We start from the raw sequence: 14,109 nt of genomic DNA, 5'->3' as shown, positions 1-14,109 counted from the left end.
CAGGGTCAAATAGGATGCCGAGGTTGTGAACAGTCTAGTTCAGTTATCGTTCAATCTATAGCTCATGTGTGGGTATCTTTTCAATACTAACATATGGGAGTCTGAATTCATTATCGCCACAAATTGGGCTCAAATCCGGCGACATGCAGCAACAGCGCATTGCAAACTTCGACTACTCTAAACAAATTTAGGAGTCTGGGTCTGAAATGGGTGCAGGAGTCTCAGTTCAATATTATAACGAAGCCTGCACTGATTTCAGGTTGTCACCAGGGCCGACTAAAAAAAGACCCCAACCAATTTAGAAGTGGCTCAAACGCACATGCATTTCGGGGAGGCCTTTCCCCTGCAAAGTTGGTTAGCGTTGTGCCCGTTTTAGGTTCGTAAAACGGGCACAACACTATTGAATTTAGACCCCATGGTGTCTAGTCTACCATCTCACTGGTTGTTTTTCAATATTGTTGGGCACAGCATGGAATTTTTGTTTTAATTTCCTCTGTTTTTAACTGTTTTGTTTTCATTTGTTATTTCAGTTAATTTATTTGTTTTGTTTTGCTGAAAACCAGTCTAAATGGCCAACCCACCCTGAAATGTTAGTGTCTTACCTTTAAGGGGAGGCCATTGTTGATACTTGATGGAGTTGGGCTTCACACAATACCATTTTAATTCTAATGTGTATGATCTTACATTTATCCACATTAAAATCCATCTGATATTTCTTAACCTATCCACTTAATTCTTGATTCATTATCACAAAAGCAAAACTGCATTGGGCCCAAAACATTAAAAGGCAGAATAAGGTCACAGTCAGAATGATTACTGCTAATGACTAGAATAAGTAATCAAGTAATCACAGTGAAAAATTAATTTCAGATTTAATTCAGCATTGTGCTCCCAGGCATAGCATCACAGAATGATGGGGCACAGCAGTATGGCAGTGCATCCCCAGCCATTCAGGCTGGAATTTTAATTTGGAGGTAGGTAGGAACCGGGGGACTAGAAAGCAATTGGGAAACCTGGGAGAACAGGTTTCCCGCAGGCCCTGCCAAATTTAAAGGCAAGGTCTGATTAGCATTTGAAACCTCTGTTGCCCGCCCGTAGCTAGCCAGATGGAGAGGCTGGCTGGTTGTCGGGCTAGTAGGCCTGAGGCACTAGGTCGCCGAGAGGAGGGAGGGAAGGATCTGGTGCGGTAATTGGAGGCCAGACAAGGATCTGGGCCAGAGGATCGGGGCCGGAGGAGGATCGAGGCCGGCAGAGGATCCAGGGGTGGGTGGTCGGGGGCTGGAAGAGGATCAGGGTCGGAGGACTGGGACTGGATGAGGATCGGGGGATGGGTGGTCGGGGGCCAGAGTTGGATGGGGGTCAGAGGATCGGGACTGGATGAGGATTGGGGGATGAGTGGTCGGGGGCCGGAGGTGGATCGCGGTCGGAGGACTGGGACTGGATGAGGATCAGGGGATAGGTGGTCGGGGGCCAGAGGAGGATTGGGGCCAGAATGGGGAGGCCGGAAAGGCGATTGGGGGCCGGACATAAGGCCGGGAAAGTGATTAGGGGCCAAGGATTGAAGGCTGGAGGGGGGATTGGGGGCTGGAGGGGGGAATCAGAGGCCTCGGGGGAGGTCAGGAGGGAGATCGGTGGCCTCGTGAGGGGAGGTCGGAGGGGCGGTGGGGGGAGGTCAGGGTGGAGATCAGAAGGGTCGGGGGAGGTGTCGATTGTGGGTCGTGTGTGAGGCAGGGATGCTGGGTCCAGCAGGTAAGTGGAAAGGCAGTTACCTCCAGGATTCAGCAGTCCTCATCCCCCTTTCGCTGGCATGTTCCCCGAGGCCTGGGCAACCCACCTGCCCACAGTTAAACTTGAAATGGTGGATCACCATGATGCACGCCAGTCTGATTATAATATTTAATTGGCCGACCCGCCTCCTGTGAGCAGGTTGGCTGCCCGCCCATGTCCCATCTCCGTTACAACCGGAAGTGGACAGGTTGGAGGTGGGGTGGGGTCGGGATTCTGTTTTTTCACTCTTTAACCTCCCACCCGGCCCCAACCCACCCTTTTTTGGGTGTTAAAATTCCCCTGTCTATTTATTATCTTAACCAGGTCATCTGGGTCGGTTGCAAGCAGAGGAATAGCATTTCTCCTCAGGGAGGGATGGAGTATGAATCAATGGGGAGGTGAACTTCTTCCTCTTGTAGCAGATTAGCAGAGCCAGAAGAACAGATTGATTTGATCAAGGAATGATGCATGGCACATGGGGGAAGGGGTGGAGGAAACATTGTGGACACCTATGCAAAAACAGTAAATAAATGAAATAAACAAAATTCATCATTCTCATCAGTGTTGGCAAGTCACCAGTTTTCACCTACTTTTGGGTTAATCATCTGTCTACATCCCTGAGTATGCTGCCAGGTGAGTTTGTCAGAGAAGGTTAAAATCTGAACTCTAGCCAATTTTATCAGCTCTTCTGGCTGCAATTTTACACATGGGTTGCAGGTAGTGGTGCAAACACCCCACTGACACCAATGTCTAAGGGCTTTGTGTTACCTTGAGCAGGGAGATGAAAATGTATTTTCCTGAACTCTCAAAAGCCCTTAATTTGTTCTGCATCTGTCTCTGAAGATGTTATTGCTGCTAACTTTGATGAGCTGACCCTTTATAATCTTTAAACATTTGGTTTACTTTGACTTACATTTTTCACACTTAATGGGCAGGATTTTCATTGGGCCGTGGAGGTAGGATTGGAGGCGTTTGGGGGGTTAAAATCGTGAAATAGGGGGGCACGAACCCATCCTGCCCCCAACCCGCCTCCATGCCAGTTTCAAATGAGGCGGGTACCCGACCTGTGCTGGGAGCCGCCTCCCCAAGGCGGGAAGGGGATTAGTGCCAATTAACTGCCTGTTAACAGGTAGTTAACAGGCAGTTTTTAGCCTAATCCCTATTTTTATCCCTGAAGTGTGGGATTCCCGTTGGCTCCAAACCATGCCAAGTTAGCGAGGCGGACCGTCGGGCTGAAGGGCTTGGAGGGTTCAAGATGTCAGTGTTCAGGTGAGTGATGGGTGCATGATTGCAGAGGTAAGTGTGTTTGGTGTGTGTAAAGTGTTTAAAGAAGTTTTACTTACCTTTATTTACTTTTACAGCCTTCCTTCCTTCAGGTCTCGGGAGTCCCTCATCTCACCGGCACAGAAAGCAAAATGGCTGCAAGCTGTCAAAAGTTGCAGCATTCAGCATTCTGTTCTGGAGAGATCTCTAAATCAGCCTGAGAGGAAGGAAATAACTTAGTGTACAGATTGTCAGTGTTTGACAGCTTCAAAGAGCTGTCAAACGCTGATATTTCATCTGTCAAAAGCTCTTGACAGATGAAATGTCAATCTGTGACATCACCTGTTGTCAGGTGGCCCTTAATTGGCCTGCTAAGCCCGCTGGGCAGGCTCAACAAGGTCAATCAAGTGAAAATCGAGTGGGTTGGCCACAACTCGATGGAGGCGGGACTACAACCCCAAAAGTTGTAGTCCCGCCTCCTACACACCTCCAGTATCAAAATCCAGCCCAATGCCTCTCCAATCAGGCTGAATTATGAATAATTTTATGCTAGACTCATTCCCACCAGAAACTTGTGTAAGGACCATCTTTATATTGTACTTAGGGCCCGTATAGCCCCCAAAGATATTCCATCAGTCTGAGCTCAGTTTGAACATGAAAGAACAGCAGTCAATCCCTGCAAAACTCATTGCTTATTTCCACTTTGTTTTACATTCACATTTTTCAACTTTTGTATATGTTATGATAAACCACACACATACAGATAATGTAAGGTCAGTGCATCAATATATGTTGGTGCCAATATCTAGTGCATACCCATTGATTTTACAATGTTGAAATTTAAAACGGCATAAAAATATCATATAATCTCACTTACCAGTATTCAATCTTTGTCCTTACCCACTAGTATCCTTGTATAGAACTGTCTGCACTTGGATCGAGAACCTATTAATAGGAACAAAACCTATTATAGTAATGATAACATCACAGAAGTTTCAAAAAGTTATAACACATTTAACCAAGAAATTGAAGGAAAAAACTCAGCATTTGAACAGTAAAATGTGTTTCAGGTGTTACGATATGGTAAATCCAGGTTTTCTTGCAATTGTACTTCTGCTGTTCAGGATCAAAACAATGGGATTGATTTTAACTTTTCCTGCCTGTTGGGAACAGTTAAAATTGAAGCAATTCATCCCAGAATTAACCTTTTCTACTCATCATCCAGAGAAAAACCTAGCACTCAGACCCAGGCTAGTTTGGCCTATTTTAATGCCCTTTTCTTCCCATTCCATTCAAGTTTAACCTATTTTTGAAGGAATTTGTTGGCTTTGAATCCAGAAAGCTTCGAAAGCAAAAAGCACTATTACAATGTTTCAAAGGGACACAATACTTCAGTTTTGTCAATTTTCTCCCCTCCTCTCCTCTCCTGAAGGCACTAACTCATATTGGGTAAGGTTGCACAGGCACTGTGAGTTTCTTTACCTAACTGATGGTTCTTCATACCTGAGCTTTGATGTTGAGTACTCACAGGCTATTTGATCTCTGTGAGCATCAATGGCAAGTTAAACCAATTCTATCCCTACATGACATTTTTCCATCAGACTCCCTGGATAACCATTGGAGCAGGAAACCTTGCTAATGTTTGTTCTCCTGGAGCACTAAAATCAATTACAGATTCTAGTTACAGCCCACTTGAGATCACCTACATTAGTGCAACCCACAAATTGAAACTGGGACCTTCTGGTCTTTGAGACTCAGTATTACACTGGACCATCACTATTCTGGGGCAAGAATTTCAGTTGCTTGTTTCAGGAAGAGTCTATTATTTTTATTATCACATTGTGTCCAACCAATACGATGGGTGATGTGTTTCCATTTTGTATTTGTGAACTGGTTGAAAAAAATTGCAAACAACTTTATTGGAGTGTTAATCTATTTCTAAGAGTACAAGAGTAGATTTTCCTCTTTGGATGCCAGACATGTGCAGTGCACTTGACGTGCGCTATGCCTCTGAGAAAACAGGTCCATGTAATTTCCTTGTCCTAGGCCACTTGTGTGCACTCATGTAGGCGCACCTTTTGGAATAGGCCGATTCCTCAGCAGGGCCTGGTGCCAGAAAGCAAGGCAGGAAGCAGGAATGCAGCTGCAGACCTAGGATGCTCTGCTCTTGGCCACTAACATAGGGGTCTAAAGAACATCCTAGGGAGGGAAAGGAACCTGAAAGAAATTGAAAAGCATCTGTGGCTGATAATCCATCTTCAAGCTATTCCTGGGACATACGCAGAGCCTTCAGCATGCAGGGGTCCTAGCACAAACCCCAAAGTCTGGTTTGTTTTGGGTTTCCCTCCATTGGGGCATCCAATGTTTGGATGAGCAGGAAACTAAGGCAAGAGGGTAGGATTGCCCCTTTGACCTTATATAAATAATTACACTGGGCCTCCATTTGTAGCAGGTGCAGGACCAAGATCACCTAACTGGGGAACCCACAGAAAGTCTGGAATGGCGTAGTGGGGCGCAGACCTGTTGTATAGGGTCTCGCCTCTTTTTCTTCTTGCTGCGCCTAGGAACTGAGTGTTCCCCAAGCATTACAATAAGGAAAATCTCTGCTATTGTCTATTACCCCCCTCCAAAATACTAAATCAAACTGCTCGTTGCAGTATTCTGTGCATAGAAAATCTGTGATTGAGCTTGAACTGCAATACAGACATGAAAATGCTTCTGGCAACTTTCAGTACAATGGACCAGAGACTGTTTCCATTTTCCATAGCCTCAACTGAATGAAAGAAGAATAATGATGTGGATTTTTGTTCATTCAGGACTAAATTAAAATTTTGCCCTGACATCACACCTGCATAAACTGGACAAATCATAATTATTAAATTTCCATTTCTGGTCAGTGCACTTGAGGCGTTGATTTGCATTAAAAAGCTATTATGTGGGCTGAAAGTATGAAGGGATAATTACTAGTCCTAGCCTCTTTAGGGCTACCCCAGATCAGACGTATTTCTCAAGACGTTCACTTTCAACTAAAGTTTCAGGTAGCCGAATCCTAAAGACGCTTAATTGGGTCTCAAGGTCTGGACTATCTCTCCCTAAAGGAAAGGAACAACCCGAGAATGTTACCGTCCTCCAGATAGCACTTTTAATAAGTTTAGCTAGACTTAACGTTCCGGATATTATGAGGGTCCGGAAAATTCCCTCAGAATTCTGCAACTCCTCACCAAAGAGTTTACAGAAATTGAGTTTGTGAGTTTTTGATACCGAGGTCTTGAGACAATTCTAAAAATATATAGATTTATTAAAGAACCGACATGTAATTTACAGTTGGTGAGTCAATTGCAACATTAACAGTTACAAAAAGAGAAAACTTACGATCTTATCAGAGAATCTTACTTTTAAATCTTAACTTCACTACAGTGTTACAGTTCTTATACAGGCAGGATATCCACCAATATCAAATACCTTTGATCCCCGAGGTACAAAGAATTGGAGACTACAGAGCCACCTCTGAAGCCGAGAATCGCTTTGCCCGTTATAAGCGAGTCTGTTATCCGATTTGAGAGTACAATACTTATACCCTTTTCCAGTGGTATTTCCTTTAAGGTTTTCTGCTGATGCAAGCTAATTATCTCTAGTCATTTTTCTGCCGACCTCTGCAACTCTTACAGCCACCTCAGCCAGAATCATGTCTCCTCTCTAGGTGTTCTAAGTTTACCATATAAAAACGATGTGACAGCAGGTGTTCCTCACTTGATGTATTCTTTACGAGGCAGATGTTTCTTATCACAAAGTGTAAATTAAAACACCTTATCCATGGTGAACCATTGTTTTTGTTCCCAAAGGTCAGCCTGTTGGAGCCCTTCACCTTCTGTTTCAATAAGGTTATTTATTCAGGGTCAACATCTGAATAAATAACAGCTTTATCTCAATAGCCAGAATGCTATCACAGCTTTATCTCAATAGCCAGAATGCTATCACAGTTATTTCATAGTTAAGTTTCTAAATTTCCAAACCCAGTTTGTCCTGTTTTAATAAGGCCAGAATTCTTTCATAAGATAGTGTAATTTTCTGAATAAGTTATATGGCTTATTCCTTCACAAGTGTTAGGGTTTGTCTTCTATCCTCCTATTTTCTTGTCTCTCTGACTTTCTATATCTCTCTGCACAGTACATCTGACAGTGGGATTAAAGTATTTTGGCCTAAAAATTCGGGGGCTTAATGCCACATGTTAACGGCATAAAATAGTGAAAAGGGAGCGGTCACTACTCTTTCGCCAGCTGGTGGTGGGTCCCGCGGCGCCCTCCATTTTCCCAGGCCTGGCAGTGCTCCCAGTAAGATGCATCGCCTGCAAGTTAAAATGAGGGAGAGATGACGTCAGTCGGCATGTAACGCCAACTTAACATCACCTCGGCGAACTTGGACCTTTGTGCTGAGTTCAGTGCTGAGTCCAAAGCTCGCCATGTAAACCTAGTGTACAGCAGACTGACAGAGGCACTGTCAGCACCTCTTAAAGGGACATACACATCTTTCATGTAAGTTTGCATTTAAGCTTTTCTATTTTGTTTTGGATTTTATTGAAGTAATGGCTTGCTGTAATACATATTAAAACTTTTTTAAGTGTGTAAGAAGTGCTGCTGGATGCTTGCACGGGCTCAGATGGTAAAGGAAGGCCTCTGAGAAGACAGAAAATGCTGCAAATACTCAACAGGTCAGGCAACATCCGCACCGAGAGAAACAGAGTTCACATCTCAGGTCGAGATGCTGCCTGACCTGCTGAGTATTTCCAGCATTTTATGCTTTCATTTCAGATTTACGGCATCTGCTTGCAGAGGGAAGAGGAAGATGCAGAAGAGGAAGAAACAGAAGAGGAGGAAGCCAAAGAGGAGCAAGCAGAAGAGGAGGAAGCAGAAGGAAGGATGCAACACAGACAGCCCCTTTCTGGCCGGGATATTTGGGATGGAATCATCCGCCTGCGGTGCCAGTGACCACAACCCCAATTCCCCTTTCAATTTTTGTCCCACACCTTACCTTCCCTCTGTTACTGACCATTATAGTGTCCCTTTGGCCACAATGCTGAAATAAAAACCACCACAAAGCAAACTTTCCAATCCAACTTTATGGGAGAAAAATTCAGTATCGCCCCGTTTGGGGCGCCATTATCGGCCGTGCGCAAAGTTTAGCGTCTGGCGCTAATTATCGTCTCTGACAGCAAACTTGGCTTTTATCACCCCTGGAGGTGATTGGAGCGCTAAATCAGGTGCTTCACATCTGTCTTAACGCACAAAGGCCAAGGAGCGAGGCACTACCTCAGAGCGCTGGCGAAGCTCATGTGATGTCACTCAGCAATGGAGCACAGACACACTGGCACCGGCCAGTTCTTAAAGGGGAGTTCTGATGAAAGGTCATCGACCTGAAACGCTAACTCTGTTTCTGTCTTCACAGATGCTGCTTGACCTGCTGAGTTTCTCCAGCATTTTCTGTTTTTATCTTAAAGGGGAGGGTCGATCTTGCTCTCCATCCACATCCTGCTCATTGCAGCCTTGAATCTCGGCCTGGAGAGACCTGTACATCAAATCTGCTGGAAAGAACAATGGGGAGACCCAGGGAAAGAGCTCAGAGTGCAGCCCCCACAGTCTCTTCTAAATAGATACAAGGAAGGGCAAATCAAAATGAACCTGCAAAGTGCTGCTCAGTATGCAAAACTCCTTCACACAGTGTTGAATCTCTCCAGAAGTCCCTCTCTCTTTCTCTCAAAATGCGTGGTGCAAAAATGTCACCAACAAAAAAAGGCAGGAGGCGGTCGCCTTTAAATAGCACTCCCCCAGTCCCTTCCTGACTGCAAAACGCTCCCCTCAACCTGTCGTTGCTAGCGGCAGGCGGTAAGGCAGGGGGCGCCACTCAATATCCAGTCCGGGGTGCTATCGGGGCGTTGCGCCCTTGACTGACATCATGATCTGCCGGCGCAGGAGATCGTGGCGGTAGTGTTTAGCGCCACCGCAAAATATCTAGTTAATTTCGTGAGCAGCGCAAACATCGCCGCGCCCGGGTGCTAGTTCCTTTGCGCCCCATTAGCGCCCTCTTAAGGCGCTAACGGGAGGCGCAAACAACTGAATTTTTCTCCCTATACATCTAATTGACATTAAGGAAGCAACTCATCTCCCTTATGCATTTTCTTAGTGACTGTCTTGTGTGTGCCTTTGCTTATCATGCTGATGTCATGCAGTGCTACCCCAGTTACTGTAGCATGGCTGGTGGAAGGCTGCTGACTTTCAGTGGGGTCACTGCAAATGGCCTTGCTGGTCAACCTTGAGGAGCTGGTGGCTGGGAGTGTCAAGTCGAGTGCTGGTGTTTCTTCTTCTTCACTCTCCTCTCCCTCTTCTTGGTCAACCACTGGCTGGGCAGGCTGCATTTCTTGGGTGTGTGAAATGAGCAAGGCACAAGGGTGGAGTTGTGGGGAGGGGAGGGTGGGAAAGCAAGAGTTGCATGTGAGAAGGAGGATAATGTATGAGGATACCAGCATCTTGTATCCTTTCTGCCCCGCCGCTGGCCAAAGGCTCAACCATGCACCTGCTAAGAATGGCCTGCACTGTCTCCTCCAAGGGGGTGAGGTGAGGCTAGGAATTGAAGATATGCCTTGTGATTGGTAAAGATTGTTGGTAGGTGAGTGATGGGATGGGGTGAGTCGTGCATTGAACAGTGCAAGAGGCTAGTGGTGTAGTTGGTAGGAGATGGCTTTTGAAGATATATTCACTGACCTTGACCAGTGGTCTGAGGTCATGAAGCCTCTTTGGGCACTGGAGTCAGGTGGTGGGGGTGTTGGCCTCGGTGATGTAGTCCCACATCGTTCTTTCTGGAGGGCCTCCTGGCCTCTGTGGGGAGGGGACCTCTCTTGCAGTGTTCACCCTCTGCACAAAGCTGGAGTGCCATGTGTAAGACACTGTGTGCCCCTTCTCTGGCTACATTTGTGTTAGTGCTGAAGCACTTTTCCCATTTTTTGAGGACCAGAAGGGAATTTAAATTTAAGAGCTGAAGTCTCCCACTTGGGACTTCCTTTTAATGTTACATTTTTCTTAAAAGGCAGTAAGGGCTGAAAAGTGCATTTTTTTCACTTCATTTTTATTTACATAAGAAAACATAGAACACAGGAGCAGGAGTAGGCCATTCGGCCCCTCGAGCCTGCTCCGCCATTTAATGAGATCATGGCTGATCATCCAAATTCAGTACCCTGTCCCTGCTTTCTCCCCATACCCCTTGATCCCTTTAGCCTTAAGAAATATATCCAACTCCTTCTTGAATATATTTAATGAATTGGCCTCAACTGCCTTCTGTGGTAGAGAATTCCACAGGTTCACCACTCTCTGGGTGAAGAAATTCCTCCTCATTTCTGTCCTAAATGGCTTACCCCTTATCCTTAGACTGTATCCCCTGGTTCTGGACTCCCCAACCATCGGGAACATCCTTCCTGCATCTAGTCTGTCCAGTCCTGTCAGAATTTTATAAGTTTCAATGAGATCCCCTCTAATTCTTCTAAACTCCAGCGAGTACAAGCCCAATCGACACAATCTCTCCTCATACGTCATTCCTGCCATCCCAGGTATCAGTCTGGTGAATCTTCGCTGCACTCCCTGCATGGCAAGAACATCCTTCCTCAGATAAGGTGACCAAAACTGCACACAATACTCAAGATGTGGGCCTAGAAATTGGGTTTTGGCGCAGCGACGGCTTTAGCGCCGGAAGTTAGTGCCGGAGCTAAGTCGCGCTGGGCGGGCCAAAAATTCACTAGTTCTGCGCCCAAACGGCTGCCGGCGCTGCTGAAAGCTGTTTGCGCCTGAAAACTGGCGCTACGCGTTGAATTGCGGCGCTATTCCGGCGCTGCGGCGCCCGCTGCGGTGCGGCAGGTTCGGGAAGTGCAGGCCTCCTCCTTCCCTTAAGGAGGAGCTGCCTGCACCCGGCCGCGGCCCGCGAAAATCATTGTAAAAATGAGCCCGGCACCTCGGACAAGTGCCGGGCTTGCATCTGTCCCGGGGGGGGGGGGGGAGAAGTCCGGGGAGGGAGCTGCGGCCAGGCGGCCGGCGGGAAAGCGGCCGGCCGCCGCGGGGCCTTTAATGCGCCGGCGCAAAGTCCAGTAAGGCACCTCTGCCAGAACGTTGCTTGCGGCTGCCACGGGCGAGGCGGCCGCAAGTCAATTTCGGAGTTCGGGCGGGTTACCATGGCAACCGGGACGCTGCGCACACCGATGACGTCATCAGTGCTGGCGCAGCGCTAACGGCCTAACGCCGATTTAGGGACCCACTCAATTTCCAAACTGGCCATAACTCCGGCGCTAGGCCCTCTAGCGCCTCAAAAGCGGCGCTAAGCCTACCGAATTTCTAGGCCGTGGTCTCACCAAGGCCCTGTACAACTGCAGCAAGACATCCTTGTTCTTGTACTCAAACCCTCTTGCTACGAAGGCCAACATTCCATTTGCCTTCTTAAGCGCCTGCTGCACCTGCATGCTTACCTTCAGCGACTGGTGCACAAGGACACCCAGGTCTCGTTGCACTTCCCCTTCTCCCAATCTATTGCCATTCAGATAATAATCTGCCTTCCTGTTTTTGCCACCAAAGTGGATAACCTCACATTTATCCACATTATATTGCATCTGCCATGCTTCTGCCCAATCACCCAACCTGTCCAAATCATCCTGGAGTTTCTCGGCATCCTCCTCACAGGACACACGCCCAGCCAGCTTTGTGTCGTCTGCAAATTTGGAGATATTACATCTAGTTCCCTTGTCTAGATCATTAATATATATTGTGAATAGCTGGGGTCCAAGGACTGATCCCTGCGGTACCCCACTAGTCACTGCCTGCCACTCGGAAAAAGATCCGTTTATTCCAACTCTTTGCTTTCTGTCTGCCAACCAGTTCTCTATCCAAGTCAATACCTTGCCCCGAATCCGATGTGCCTTAACTTTACACGCTAATCTCTTATGCAGGACCTTATCGAAAGCCTTCTGAAAGTCCAAATACACCACATCCACTGGTTCTCCCTTATCTATTTTATTAGTTACACCCTCAAAAAATTCCAGTAGATTAGTCAAGCACGATTTACCTTTTGTAAATCCATGTTGACTTTGTCCGATCCTGTCACTGTTTTCCAAGTGCTCTGCTATTACATCTTTTATAATGGACTCTAGTATTTTCCCCAGTACCGATGTCAGGCTTACCGGTCTGTAATTCCCCGTTTTCTCTCTACCACCTTTTTTGAATAGTGGGGTAACATTAGTTACTCTCCAATCCATGGGTACTGTTCCAGATTCCATCGAATGTTGGAAGATGATCAGCAATGCATCTACTATTTCTAGGGCCATTTCCTTAAGTACCCTAGGATGTAGATTATCAGGCCCTGGGGATTTATCAGCCTTCAATCCCATCAATTTCCCTAACACCATTTCCCTACAAATACTGATTTCTTTCAGTTCCTCCCTTTCATCAAACCTTATGTTCCCCGACATCTCTGGGAGGTTATTTGTGTCCTCCTTTGTGAAGACAGAACCAAAATATGTATTTAATTGGTCTGCCATTTCTTTGTTCCCCTTTATAAATTCCCCTGATTCTGACTGCAAGGGACCTACGCTTGACTTCACCAATCTTTTTCTCTTCACATATCTATAAAAGCTTTTACAGTCAGTTTTTATGTTCCCTGAAAGCTTACTCTCATATTCTATTTTCCCCCTCTTAATTAATCCCTTTGTCCTCCTTTGTTGAATCCTAAACTGCTCCCAATCTTCAGGTTTACTGCTTTTTCTGGCCAATTTATATGTCCTCTCCTTGGATCTTATGCTATCCCTAATTTCCCTTGTTAGCCACGGTTGAGTTACCTTTTTGTTTTATTTTTATGCCATACTGGGATGAACAAATTCTGTAGTTCATCCATGCGGTCTTTGAATGTTTGCCATTGCCTATCCACCGTCAACCCTTTGAATGACATTCCCCAATCAATCCTACCCAACTCGCGTCTCAGACCATCGTAGTTTCCTTTATTTAAATTCAGGACCCTAGTCTCTGAGTCAACTACTTCATCCTCCATCTTAATGAAGAATTCGATCATATTATGATCGCTCCGACCCAAGGGGCATCGTACAACAAGATTGCTAATTAATCCTTTCTCATTACATAATACCCAGTCTAAGATGGCCTGATCTCTGGTTGGTTCCTCGACATATTGGTCCAGGAAACCATCCCGTAAACACTCCAGGAATTCCTCCTCCACAGTATTGTTACTAATTTGGTTAGCCCAATCTATATGTAGATTAAAGTCACCCATGATGACTGCTGTGCCCTTATTGCACGCTTCTCTAATTTCCCTTTTAATGCCATCCCCAACCTCCACATTACTGTTTGGAGGTCTATATACCACTCCCACTAATGTTTTCTGCCCCTTGATATTTCTCAGTTCTACCCATACAGATTCCACATCATCAGAGCTAATATCCTTCCTTACAATTGTGTTAATCCCTTCTTTAACCAGCAATGCTACCCCACCTCCCTTTCCTTTTTGCCTATCTTTCCTGAATATTGAATACCCCTGGATGTTGAGTTCCCAGCCTTGACCACCCTGAAGCCATGTTTCAGTAATCCAAATCAAATCATATTTGTTTACCTCTATTTGTGCAGCTAATTCATTCACCTTATTACGAATGCTCCTCGCATTAAGACACAAAGCCTTCAGGCTTGTTTCTTTAACGCTCTTAGACCTATTAGAATTATTATTTACTGTGGCCATGTTTGATTTAAACCGTTGATTTCTCTGACTGCCACTTTTGTTTTTCTCCTTCCTATCTTTTGCTTTTACCCTTGTTTCCCTTTCCTCTGTCCCCCTGCTCAGGTTCCCAACCCCCTGCCATTTTAGTTTAAACCCTCCCCCAGAGCACTAGCAAACACTCCCCCTAGGACATTGTCCCTGCCCTGCCCAGGTGCAAACCATCCAGTTTGAACTGGTCCCACCTCCCCCAGAACCGGTTCCAATGTCCCAGGAATTTGAATCCCTCCCCCTCGCACCATTCCGCTAGCCATGTATTGAACTGAAATATCCTTC

At 46.0% G+C, this 14,109-nt stretch overlaps 1 long non-coding RNA gene across 1 annotated transcript in view; it reads right to left on the bottom strand.

Annotated features, from left to right (window-relative positions):
- The window catches only part of LOC147111724 (uncharacterized), a 441,838-nt gene that overhangs the window by 124,877 nt on the left and 302,852 nt on the right, over window positions 1-14,109 (bottom strand). Inside the window, exon 2 of the long non-coding RNA XR_015079854.1 lies at window positions 3,908-3,975. This is a non-coding gene — a long non-coding RNA (uncharacterized LOC147111724). The remainder of the gene's footprint in view (window positions 1-3,907; window positions 3,976-14,109) is intronic.

The sequence above is a fragment of the Somniosus microcephalus genome, chromosome 10 (assembly GCF_052327205.1).
Source record: "Somniosus microcephalus isolate GS21.2 chromosome 10, FLI_Smic_1.0, whole genome shotgun sequence".
In the NCBI taxonomy this organism is placed as follows: Eukaryota; Metazoa; Chordata; class Chondrichthyes; order Squaliformes; family Somniosidae; genus Somniosus; species Somniosus microcephalus.
This window is presented reverse-complemented; position numbering and strand designations above follow the sequence as displayed.